The following is a 14,723-nucleotide window of genomic DNA, read 5'->3' on the forward strand; positions in this document are numbered from 1 at the left end:
GGTACCGATTCCTGACCATCCAAATAGTCGAAAGTTAGGTCATCACTCATAAGTGATTGGTGTGGACCAAATTTTCCCCGACCTCCGACTTACAAGTCAGTACTGATCAAGGAAGTTCGAAACATAAGAAGGTTCATATGCTAAGCAACATCTGACCTCCGACTTCATAGTGGGATGGGAAAATTAGAATGAATGGTTGGAAAGGGAGAAGGGAGGTGGAGTTGATGTGATGTGGGTCATCAATCAGTCTCATGGTGGGCCCTGTGATTTCTATATTTATATTTTGACATACGATTGTGGTATAAAGAGTGACCCGACCCTCTCTCCATACACAAATTGATTATTAAGAGGTAAAGGGGGATATTGATTATTATGATATGGGTGGAATATGAACGAATTACTGCATGTGTGTCCCTGTCCATCGATTACAAAAACCTGTCATTAGTTATCCTTTCAAACTTTCATTCTATTTTCTCATCATACATTGAATTCACTAAATACAAGAGCAAACATATGATATGGTGGCAGAAGTCATCGTTGCTAAATAAGACTCCAGCTCTTTGAACCAAACACCACCTAAATAAATAGAATTAAAAAATTCAAAAAAGTAATTATATTATTTTTGTTCCCAAATGTTGACTTTACACATTGTTGGTTTAATTTTTTGTTAACAAGGAATTAATGAAGGGTAAATGCATTATTAAATGCATAATATCCTGTCAGTGGCAGAGATAACCAATGACAAGGATAATAAAGTGGGAATCTTGCACTCACAAATTTTCTAAATATTATGTTTAAAAGCACCTTGAATATCTTAGCAATTTAATTTATACATTAAATTATAATGAAAAAAGGAGAGAAATCAAAAATACTAACATGTAAAAGGTACAATTTTTTTTTTGCTTTATTTTATATTCAGATGCATGGATCCTAGATCTTTATATAAGATAATAACTACTTTACTTTCACAATTTTAACCATGTGTATATATATATATATATATATAGTAAATTGGTACAAAATTTTCATTAATCAAAATATTTTACAATGAGTACATGGTTATCAAAAGGACTAATGTGGGAGTGAAAAAAGCCTCTAACCATATATATATATAAATATCATGAAAGCTCCTTGGATCCAAAAAAACTACCTTTACCATCCTTTGTCACTATCTTATAAGACATTGCCCAAATAGTTACTAAAAGTGTTGCCAAATAAGAGATTGAACTTCTGGGTACAAAAGAAAAAATTACAAAGGAAAACAAAATTACAGAGGAAATGCCATCCCAAGTATAAAGACAAGAGCCTAAGGAAATTTGACCATGATTTCGCGGTATTGATGCTTTGTTATCCACCAAAACACTAGTGCGCAGTCGACACTGAAAAGAGTTGCCAAAAAATGACATTTGCTACTAAGATAATACCTTTAGTCGGAGATGACCACTAGAGAAAGAGGAGCTCCATTAGCTGGTCTCCCATTGTTAGGAGGTGAAGTAATGTTGACCAGTTGAACATTGATCATTATAGGAGTGTCAGTGATGTTCTCAGAGTCAGAATCATAATCTGACACAATGTACTTCTCCACCCTCTGCAGACGTATGAGAATGTCATCTAGAAAGTACCGAATGCTCCTAAGGAGGCGTTTTATGTCCTCCTAACCTATAAACACTTTGTAATAATCCACTTGTTTGGCTCAGATCACCAAGTGAAATAAGGTTTCCAAATACTAGTAACTTGCAATAGAATGTAAGAAATGCAACTTCCTTTTTCTGAATTTTCTAGGGTCGGGAATCCATTTGAATTCTTGATTACCCACTTCTGAATCTGAGAAGTAGGCTTTATGACCAAATTCACGAGATTCAATCTATCAGATCTCATTTCTGATTTTTGAAGGGATTGAGCCAAACAATGGTGCCACCGAATTCCATCTGAATAGTCACTTGGGCTGAGAGATAGAACTATTGTTGGTACCTCCACTGCAACTTTCCATTCTCTATCGAGGTGGCATAGTTGCTCGAAGAAATGCATGACTAACACAAAGAAAATTGACTCCAAGACTACCCTAAGGAATTAAACCCAGATTCACAGAGTGAAAAGGTGAAGAGCTCCCACAAAGAACTATGTCATCCCCAAAAACCACAGAGCACGGTACTGGACAATACCCAACCCAACTAAAAACCTATTGATACACAAACTTAAACGGAGTTAATATTGCTACCAAATAGAAAGTTAAATTGACTCAGGATTGCAATGACCCTTAATAGGCGGAAAATGCTTGTGACAGGAAGGCAATGCGAGAAACAACAATGGAATTCAGAGTATACAAATTAAGGATCTTATGAAACCAATATGCTTAGCCATGTAACAAACTTTAAAGACAAGAAGAGTTGACACAAAAGACACTAACCGAGCAGCCTTGCCTACAGACCATATTTTGTGACCATATTGAAAGAGAGGAAATAGGAGGGGGCAATTTGACAAAAACACACAACCCACTTTATAACAAGGCAAAGGATTATCCTGTGTAAACCAGAACTCACTACCATACATGAACATGAGACAATACAACCCGAAATTAAACACTGTGAGCCAGACAATTCCCCATTGTAACATCAAAGATCCCTGGTAGAGTAAACTATTAAAACCAAATCGAAAAATTCATGGATACGAGACCCCACATACCAAAACCGGGTAGTTGAATGAGATACTTGGAAATTCCAGGCCTTGGAGCATCGATGAGGGAAGCACAACGACCAATTTGAAGACAGAGCCCGAGGCTATGTTATTTAAGAAAGGATGAAAAACATTGACTTCAAAACCCTTTATAATAGAGGGACCTTATAACCCCATTTCCCTCCTTTGGATGAGTATCAAGAAATCACTAGCAACGCACACAACATGTCGTTCCAAACATGACATGATAGACTGAAATCAGATACCATACAATCGTACAAAAACCTTGCTGCAAAATACAATGTACAGTCTCCAAATTGTGCATAATTTGACCCATTTATAACAAACAGAGGGGAAATAACATGAGGTCAAGAGATCATTACTCTGCCAATAAAGGACAAAGATAAAATAAGTGTTCAACGTGACACACTCCTTAAAAAAAACATTCCTTCTGATCTGCGAGAAGCCATTAATGAGATGAAAACATGCAGCCTTCACTCCAATAATATAACTTGTTAAAACCATTATAGAAAACCTGCCAAAACCTATATAAGCTAGAGTACATGCAATAAGCAAAACTAACCAGCGGTGATGTCCCTCTCCCATTACCTTCACATATTGAGGAGGAAACGCCATCAAAGAATGAAATTCCATTCTTATTATGCTAGGGTTCCACGTACCGCCTTCGTATAAACATGTCGAGACGAACACGTTTTAACCTATGTGCTTGATCTCACCCCATCGAATGTAAATATTATATTATTAATTTTGAAAAATTGATATTTTTTCCGTTTACACGGTGGAAAACTTTATTATAATCCAGTTTATTAAATTAATCGTGTGGATAGTTACCAACTCATTCCTCTTGCACTTTTATATATATCATTATTAAAAAGGTTAAAAATGAAAAAGGAAAAATTCGTTCAATTATTATTATTTTTTATTTTATTTTTATATGAATGTTAATTTGATTCAGATAATAAATAAATATTTACTAAAATATTGATTTATTAAAACGTACAAATTATAACTACCCCAAACACAAGTGAAACTAAAATTTATACTAAATTAATTTATAGTATCAATGTAAATTTTATTAGCAAGCTAAATTTTATATTATTTTGTTAATAGAGTTTGGTTAGTTTGTAAAGCATAATGTTATTCTCTCTACTTATGGGAGATAAAATTATTTTCTATGAGACATTTCATTAGCATGATTTTTTCATTTTTTGTAACTAAGGTTATTCTCTATTTATTAGAGATATAATTATTTTTTATGAGACATTTCATTAGTATGATTTTTTCATTTTTTGTAACTAAGGTTTGATGCGAGTTTTTGGCAAATTTCGAATAATATATAACCCAATCCAGATGTATTTGTCGTCGAAGGGTAACTTTTTGTGTTCTAAGATGTATTTGTTTCATAAATATTTTGTGTTGGAAGGCGTTGTTAAAAAGATCTATAGAAAGAAGAAAGAAAGAAATTATTTTAACGTCCATGAGGCTAAAGATAGCCTATGGGACAGATTCCTTCTTCATCTGCTTGATGTATTCAACCTTTTTCTGTGAAGCTTCAAAATAAATGCTCCCAGCTTCTCGACAGATCCCTCGTTAAATAGATTATCCCAAGAGCTAGTTGCCAGCATATCTACATAATTTTCCATGTTGTCTTTGAAGGCCTCACATTCTAAAATGAAATGTTTTTCTGTTTCCACTTTTCTGGAAGAACAAAAAATCATACTCATTCCTCCCACACTTCTTTTGGCCTTTTTCAGTGCCATGTTTCACAACAAAGTTGATGAGAATTAGTACTTAATTGAGCAATAAGAATTTTGGCTCTCCAAGAGATATTGGCTTCTATGTATGCTTTTGGTTGATGACTATGAGTGGGATTAAACACTTCATTATAGTTCTTTTCTTTCTTCCTAGCTCCTTATCCCAAGTATGCTTGTGGAACTTTCCCATAACAAAAGAAGATTATAAATAAAATAATGTGTATTAAATTTTAATGTTTAAAAATGGCATATATTTATTTATTATTATTATTTTAAAGTTGGGAAGTTTATATTAAGATAAAGTCAAAGTAATACATAGTATAAATGTTTTGTTGTAGCTATTGGCGTGCCACTTAAGAAGTCATTTAACATCCCAAAATGGAAACTTTATATTATAAAGTTTATTACAAACCAAATATAACTGGCATGGGGGACTCAACATGAAGTCAAATATACCATATAGTTTGTGAAGCCTTCCCATTGTTGAGCAAGCCTAAAGATGTAGCCCACATTGGGTGAACTCCGTAATCAAATTCTTGTGTCGTGATCTCATGATTGTCATGTTCTTCCCTCTTCATTTTATGTGCTTTTAGTTTTCCTGGTTAACATGCTTTGTCATATGTAATTATTTATGCATCTTTAAGTCAAATATCTTGGATCAATGCCATTCTTTATGCATATTTAAGTCAAAGATCTTGGATCAATGCCTCTCTTAGCTAAGTGCAACTTTGTCCACGTCTTCCCTCCTCCCAACAAATGAAGTCTTTAAATAGTTCCAGGCTTAGTTTTGCAGTTTTGTATGTTAAATGTTGGTCGACACAACATATGTATTTTGGGAACCTCTTTTTTTACTGATAATCTAGCTAAGTGAGGCTTATACAACCTCAAGATAGTTTACTTGTCCTACTAGTTTGGTTTCCCCACAAGCAGACCAATAGGGAAGATAACACTTCTTTGTAACACCACTTTTTCTTAATGAAAAGTCAAACATTAAACAAAAACAAAACAAACAAGTGTTAGAAAAAATAAAGAAAAAGTGTTTCAACTTTTTATAGATAAGAAAAAGACAAAAAGAATGTATCATATTAGTTATGTGGAAAAAAATCAAAAACTCCAAGGTGATGGGAGGTGATGATTAAACGACATTTGTTTGTTCTACTCAGTTCTAGCTACAAAAAGTCTATGGAGACTATTGCAAATTGTAGGACTAGGGAGAAACATAACATATGAGAATATATAGCACTAGGAATAATGAAGAACTAGATTAGAAATAAGGTAAAGATGCAAGGAATGGTTCTAGTGATTTGGAAAATTTTAGTGAATCATTTCTTTTAATAGGCGAGTGGTTGGTAAGGAAGGTAGGTAAATGAAACAAAGTTAGAGTATGGGAGAATCCTTCGTTAAGTCATATAAGAAATTTCAAAATATATGATCCTTTAATGAATGCTCTACAAAATTTGAAGATTTGCAACTTAATGGATATAACATTAAATAGGTCAACTACAATTTGGAATCAAATTTAGAAATAAACTACACATTTAAACCTTCGAGGGAAAATTTAAAGCATAGTATTGTTGGAGTAAAAGAGGAAGGCATTGAGATAATATGTTCAAAGAATAAAATAACTAGGAATTGCATAGCAAAATAGGGGTATAAAGCCCAAAATCTAAAATAAAGGAGGAGGAAACAAGAAATGGTGGTGGAGAATAATATGGAAGCTATACTTTGGAATTAAGAAAATAACTACGCAGTTAAATGAATGGGCCTAGGAAGGGGTACCAATAATTATGTTGAGTTGATCACTCTCAGACATCTCCTACACTTTGCCATGGAGAAACATTGCAAAAATATCCAAATCTTTGGGGACTCCAAGAATGTTATCAACTAGATAAACAATACATCAAATTGTCATGCATATTCTCTGAGACCTATTTTGGAAGAGGCACACAGATTCATTGCACATTTTGATCATTTTGTTTGTCGCCATATCTACAGGGAACGTAACTAGATTTCTGATCAGCTATCCAAGGAAGTTGTGAACCGGCCTCGTGGTACATGGATGATTCAGGAGTAGAGGGATAGTGAACACTATCAGTACTACCATCACCCATATATGGACTACACAGCATAACTGGCCTAGAGGGGCCTGATTTACATGTTTATATTTTTGCTTAATTTATCAGTACATATATATTTCGATCTACTAGTTGTATATATAAGACAGACAATTGTACTCCCTGCGAGGAGTTTTTTGACCTCTTTGAAAAACACAGAAGACACGTTCTCCCTGCGTGGAGAATCAAAGATCATTTTTGATACATTCTTTTTTGATAGGCAAACAACCTCACTATATAACATATGTGACACTGCATCTACAATATGTAATTTTCTTATATCAATGAAAGGTATGATTTTTTCTTGGGGAAAACTACACAGTTAAACCTTCAAGGAGGAATTTAAAACATATAAGTGTTATCAAACTAAAAGAGGAAGACGATGGAATAATTTAGTTAAATGATAAAACCTCTAGAAATTACATAACCAAAAAAGGTTTAAAACCATAAAAGGAGGAGACAAGAAATGGTGGTAGAGGAAAATATGAAAGCTACATTGTCCCCTAAAACTAATATTGTATTACAATTGGCATTAATCAATAAAGTCTTTACCTAGGATTATTATAAAAAGAGATGCAAGCAAGGTCCTCTCAACTGTATTTTATGCAAAATTAATGAAGAAAAAGTTTGACCACTTCACTTAAGAATTATGGCAAGAAGCATTTACATTAATTAATGGAAAAATGGAAAAGGGAAATGAGCAAGGAGAAATATAAATGAAAATTTCAAAAAATGATATAAAGCAAATTAGTTACAAAGCATATGGTTTTACTTTGTATTATGGTTTAAGCATTTTGGATGGTAAGGAAAGAGATGACTTTCCAAAATAGAAAGTTATTATCTATTTAAGTCATCCACACAAATTAGATAAGCTTATGGTAAAATACAGAAGTTAATGAAAATTAAGAAACTAATAATGATAAAAATGCTAGATAAAAATATCTCAAACATCTAAAATTATTTTAAAAAATAATTCAACGGAGTAAATGATATTATTTCAAAAATATATATATTAATTTAAAAATATTTAAAAATTCAACCACTAAAAATATTTAAAAAGTTCAAAAACTTAAAAACTCATTGTTAAAGAAAACAAACAAAACCTTTAAATTATTATTTTTTCCAGATATATTTTAGAAATGAATGTGAAAATGTATATACTTTCTCAAGAGGCATTTCTCCTCCAAGAAAATATGTTAATGTTAACTATGGTTGAAGTAGGTGCATTTAGAAGATTATTGGATATGAATACAATAAAATTAGACATGCTGGAAAGAAAGTTGTTGATAAAAATATAATTAATATTGCAATTATAACAACCCAAAAGGCATTATTGGCATATATTTTTAAAGTATTGGTAAAGATTTTGTTGATAAAAATATAATTGACATTACAATTATAACCTCCCAAAAGGCATTATTGGCCTATATTCTTAAAGTATTTGTAAAGATTTTGTTGATAAAAATATAATTAACATTGCAATTATAACAACCCAAAAGGCATTATTGGCATATATTCTTAAAGTATTTGTAAAGATTTTATTGCTAGGAGAGATTTCAACATTATATTTAACAGTATATTCATGTTACGTGCATGCACGCCATGCTATGAGTAAGGGAAGTACGGAATTAAAAAGCCTCTTTTTTTTTTAATGTTCTAGATATATGTATGACATTGATAATAAGTTTATGTGCTTTTATTGTCGTGGTCAAAATTAATTTTAAATTTTTTCCCCGGTATTTTTTTTGGAATTATTTTCATGTATTTAGTAATTATAATAATATTTTTTATTATTTTGTAATTATATTTATAAAAAAATGAAATAAGTATGGAAGATAATAATCATTTTACTTAACTACCTCATAATTTATAAATAAAAAAATATATTAATTAATTTTTTTAGTTTAAATTTATTTATTATTTATGGATAAATAAAAATGTTAATAATGAAAAAATAAAAAATATGTAATTTTATAAAATGTAGGATGTAAAAGTATTCTTATACAACTTTAAGTCAATTAAAAAGAGTTATGTTTTGTATTTTAATTTATTTTATAAAGTTTTGGTAAAGGTGGAGGGAAGAGCATATACTTTAAATGTGGAAGGTAATGTGTTACGCACTAATTAAATATTTGGAATTTTCTTTAGATTATTAAATGCAAAGCAGGTCGATGTTGGAGGGCAAAGCCAAAACAAGTTGGATGTTGATTAAGGAGACAAGAAATGAAGATAAGATGTCCTTCCACCTCTTTCCATCCATGTCACTGGAATGACTAAATGATATGGGATTGGAAGATAAGGAAAAATGATTAATTACTTAAAGGTGTGGCTTACATTGTATTCCACAAAAGTTAAATAATTGTGATGAAAATAATGGATATGCCCCTAAATCATATCCATTTTGAAACCCATGAGGAGTTTTGAAACAAAACACACCAACAAACTTCAAAATCCCTCAAAATCACTTATATAAGGACCTATACATTCTCAACTCGTGTTAATAAATAAGCCATGGCAACATTACCATTTGTAATATACTTCATTTTCAAGCATAATTTTTTTTAATTAAACTTAATTTACTCATAATTATAAGAATTTCCATCACTTAATAGATAAGGTTTTCATTTCTTATTATAAGTTACGTTTTCTTTTAATTTTCTAAGTCCTATATTTAAGGTATGAGGCCTATTTTTCTTTAAGTCCCTAGTGTAGGAATTATTCGAAGACTAAAAAGATAAAAAGTTTGTATTAGCCCTACCCAATAGGCTCCAACTTCTTATGTATAAATCTAAACACTTACACCGAGCATTATAACATTTAAACTCCTCACACCATAATATTTAGGCACAAGCTCTTCATTTTCTTTTAATTTTCTAAATCCTCTATATGAGGTAGGTGACCTATTCTTACTTAAGCCTCTGGTGTGGGAATTGTTAGAAGATTAGAAAGATAAAAATTTTGTATCGATCCTACCCCATTGGTTCCAACTCCTTATGTATAGATCTAAACACGTACGAGTGTTATAGCATTTGAACTCCTCACACCATAATATTTATGCACAAGATCTTTGTTTTCTTTTAATTTCCCAAAACCTCTATTTGAGGCTTATTCTTATTTTAAGCCCCCCGTATGGGAATTGTTAGAATATTAGAAAGATAAAGAGTTTGCTGCAGTAAGAGGCACATTCTACAACCCAATATGATGGCGATGTGTAAGTGTGTCACATCTCCAATAAATAAAAAATAAAAATAATTTTGGCTAATGCCCACTCAAACAAAAGTCTAAAAAACCGTATAAATAAACAAATAAAAATCGATTAAGACAAAGAATCGAAAATCCTCCTCCAAAATATTTTAATACTTCTTTTAATTAAATATTTGTAAAACAAATTTTTAAAAGGAAAAAGCATATTCTATGGATATATTAAGCTCTTTAAAGACATAAATATTACCACACCAAAGTTGTAATATTTGAAAATATTAATTTGATGAGTTGTCTTTAGTGCGATTTTTTGGAAGCTTTTCCGTTGGATTTTTCCGGTTTAATTTTTCTAAAATTCGGCAAGAATTCATTGAAATCACAAGTTTGATGAGTAACCCATGCACAATCAAAGTGCCATAGGGGTTTTTCAGAGTGTTGAATCCATATATACAGTCAAAAAACTAATTTAAATAACACAAATCAAGATTTCACCTCAAATTTTTTCACCGGATTTCGGCATCTGAAATTCCAAAAAATCACACTAAAGACAACTCCTTAATTTTATCCTCTCGATGCATGATAAATATGAAATTAGATGAATCTAAATTGGTATTGATATTGCCCATAAGCTTCAACTCTTTATTTACCAATCTAAATGCTTACACCAAGCTTTATAGCATTTGAACTTCTCACACCATAGAAAGAAGAAAGAAAGAAATTAGTTTAATGTCCACGAGACTAAAGATAGCCTATGGGATAGATTGCTTCTTTGTTTGCTTGATGTATTCAACCCTTTTTCTGTGAAGCTTCAAAATAAATGCTCCCATCTTCTTGGCAAACCCCTTGCTAAATAGGTTATCCCAAGAGATAGCTGCTAGCATATCTGCATAACTTTCCCTGTTGTCTTTGAAGGCCTCACATTCTAAAAAGAAATGTTTTTATGTTTCCACTTTTTTGGAAGGACAAAAAATGCATACTCTTTCCTCCCACACTTCTTTTGGCCTTTTCCAGAGCCTTGTTTCACAACGAAGTTGATGAGAATTAGTCCTTAACTGAGCAATAAGAATTTGGCTTTCCAAGAGATATTGGCCTCTATGTATGCTTTTGGTTGATGAATATGAATGGGATTAAACACTTCAATATAGTACTTTTTCTTTCTTCCTAGCTCCTTATCCCAAGTACGCTTGTGGAACTTTTCCACAACAAAAGCTTTTATCTCTTTGTTGTTTATAGGACATGCGTTCAAGCAAATACCCCATTTACTAAACCATTTTTTATTTTGCTACATCCAAGTTTTTTTCTCTTGCACAATCTGTCATTAAAGGCAACCTTAGGCCATCTACCCTTTTCCATTTGCTCAATTCTTTTTAAATACCTTATGACTTGCACCATAGTAATTGCTTCAATAGGAGCAGTCCCTGTTTCACCTAACAAGATACACAAGGAACTGCACTTTTAATCTTGAATTTGTTTGTAATCAAACGCTTCTGAATTTTCTCAATTTGTCTCCACTGCATGTCGGGTGTACTGCTAGCTCATAGTTCACAACCATAGAGAATCACCAGAATCACTAGAAGCCCAAAAAGTGTTTGAGTGGTTTTCCAGTCCCATAACTCTGCCTCTCTACACCTATTTTGAAAAGCATAAAATGTTTTCCAACCCCCCAAGCTTCTTTTCTTTCTACAACCATTCCAGCTTAGATTTTTGTTGAAGTCAATCATAATTGCTTATGCATAGGTGATATTTTCATCATGAACCAAGAAATAACTAATGTAACCCTGAGATAAAACTATAATCTCATATTCAAAGCTACATTTTTATTTTTTTGAGCTCGTTTAAATATTCATATTTTTAAATAATATAACATGCCTTTTGGCTTCAAACTTGTGGCTAAACTACTAATTACTTATTTATTGCTTTAAACCTATAGTTATATTCGCGCAAAGTATAAAGTAATAAACTGAAAAATACTCATTACGATTAAATTAGAGGTTCCCTACAATAATTTGCGTAATAAAATAAAAATAAGTCAGTTGTGAAGGTCGGTGGAAAGTGGGTTTTACATAATTTCATTTCCTGGTGGTGAGGCCATCAGGCAATGTTTGCCACCAAAATATCATGAAATTACTTTGTTATCATTCTAGTGAGGAAACAAATATGGTCACAACGTTGGTAAAAGTAAGTGCGCTACGTGGGAAAAGAAATTGGTTAATTACTCTCAATAATGGCTACAAAAAGATTACTAATTACAAGGCATTTAATAGCCTTTCATTTAAAAACAAGATGCATAACATAAAATTTTCATTAAATCTTGTAGCCACATCGCATATGTCCTTTAAAAGTAGTAGACTCACAGATTTTCCAATTGAGGGACACCTACGGGCCCAAGAAACAGATGCCTTGCTTATAGATGCCACCACACCATTCTCTCAAGGTTAATAAAAACCACGACTACCTCACACAACTTTGGATAATTTTCAAATCTTCTCAATGATTTAGATGACAAATAATCCTTCAGCCAACATTATGCAACCTTTAGATTTCAAATGATTGGTTAAAAATTTAGTGGTATATCTACCACTCATTCATCACATTCAATGATACATAGTAGGGAGAATATTAGCCAACCAATACCTCTATCTTTGCAAATTTTGTCTACACCAACCAACCAAATTGAAATATGTTCCCAAATAAGCATCTTCAACTATTGTCCTTTTTACCAGTAGGAAAGGTGCTCCTCAATTGCTTCCTTTTAATGAAAATAATATTCAATAAACATTTGTCTACATGATACATTATCGCGAAATAATCCAACTTGACTTGGGGGCATTTCGGTGATAGGGAGGACTCTTTCTCACATGCCCATCAAATGCCCAAACTATCATGTTGGTTAGATTTTCCATGTATTTTTCAGAAGCAGGATTGGTATCTCATGTTAGTGAACATTCCCTCTATTTAAAACCAAACTACATCACATGGAAGGTTTTTGACTCTTCAATGATGGCATAAAATGACAGAAAGGTTGAGACCCTGGGTTCAGGCACAAGGGGCCAACAAGGCTTTGCTGTAGTCTAGCATAATGTCGGCATTTTCACTTTACCTAGGAAGGAGAAGAAGTCTCATTCGAGGCGTGCCGCAATCGAAGTTAGATAAGGATAGGAATTTGATATCAAGGGAATCATATCACCGGGAAGAGAGAAAAGGATGGTAGCTTAACATGCAAACCAGCTAGATAGTAACAATCTATCCATCCTACACCAAAAGGCTACCTAAACAGATGCATATATATAAATTTTTTGAATATCCAACATAATACACAAGAACACAATATAAATCCAGAAATCACATAGCCAATATGCAAACTCGTACAAATATAATCATGGAGCCTTTCTCATTGATCCACAACACAGGAAGAATGGAAACACTACAAACTTGATGCAACTGACCAACAACCCCTCCTTCGCTCTTCCTTTTATTTTTTATCTTCTGCCATCAACCCAAAATTCCAGTTCCTTTTCCCTTTGCTCGACTGTCTTCATCCTCGACTGCCTCTACTCTTTCCTCGTTCGATTGTCTTCATCCACGGCTACCTCTGCTCTTTCCTCACTCGGTTGTCCCTGATTCTTCCTGCCAGTCTTCCTTCAATCTTTGCTCTTCCCTCGACTGTCAACTCTGCAACTTCCCAACGACCGCCTTCGCCACTTGTCATTAGCCTTTTTCTCTGCAAAATATCAAAACGAAGGCCCCAATAGGCCTCGACCATGGTCCATTGAATCATACCTATGTCATTCTTCCCTTGGTGTTGTCGTTCTTATTGACGCTTCTGCCAGTGCTTCTGCTAATACTACTGTTGGTACATCCCTTGGTTATGTTGTTGCTTCTTCTTTCTCCAAACAAAGGCCCCAACTCTAGCACAACAGTAATAGTCACTTAGCAGAATTGATTGTAGTTGTCCAGTGCTACTTTCTAGGGTCCTGTGATTGGAACTGCTTGATTTAGGAATTTGGTCGTCGTGCTAGACGTTGGTTGAGTTGGCCGTGTCATCATTAGGGAAGCCCATTGTTCTTCCATATCCTCATTGAGTTCTTGTAGCGTGTCCACATGAACTCGGACCGACAGTCGGAGATCACAAAGTTTCTATTTGGTCTTGGCTGACTCGTCCTTGATATGCTGGACGTGACCTTCCAGAGCGGTGACTTCTGCTTGGAACTAATTTCACTGCTCCTTATCCTTAAAGTTCTTAATTGTAGTGAGGAGTTGATTAATTTGTTGGTGAAGTGGGTAGATTAGTTGATTCTTCTTTGCTAGGTTGTCGGACCAGTCATGAACCTGCCACAGTAAGGTGTACCCATCATTCATGGCTTCAAGGATGGAGGCCTTAAGAATGGGTACAATGTTAATCTTCTACTCAATCTCCTCAGCATACACCGTGGTAGGCTCTGGTAGTGCCTTTCTCGCTTTATCGAGGTTCTTCCTAAGCTCTCGGTTAGCTTAGATTAGACCATTACATGGAGTCTGGATATGATCACAACATTCGACCAGGGTGCAAGTAGAGAAATATTTCGGAGCCTCACTCACCACATTAAAAATGGCAAGCCAAAGTGCCTAGAATCATGAATTAATTTGGTCAACCTGCTCTTGAAGTTGTTGATTGTCCTGGTGGAGTAGTCCCATTCGGCTGTGAGGGTAGAAATATTATATTGTTTTTGTTCATGGTCAGAAATAAGGTAATTGTGTATTTGTGAAACTCTCTGCATCACTTGGAATAAAGCTGAATGTTATAGATCGGATACCACTTGTTATATATTTGATCTGAAAATATAAGACAATGCAAATAAACCCAAGAAATAAGAAGATAGAAATAGATAGAAATGATTCACTTTATTGATCAAACCCTTAAGGTAGGGCAACACCATACATTCACTCCTTAAGGAAGGAGAACACTCCACAAGCCATATGC

This window comes from Pinus tabuliformis, chromosome 3_2 (genome assembly GCF_031772625.1).
Source record: "Pinus tabuliformis cultivar Carrire ecotype Pingquan chromosome 3_2, CPIR1, whole genome shotgun sequence".
In the NCBI taxonomy this organism is placed as follows: Eukaryota; Viridiplantae; Streptophyta; class Pinopsida; order Pinales; family Pinaceae; genus Pinus; species Pinus tabuliformis.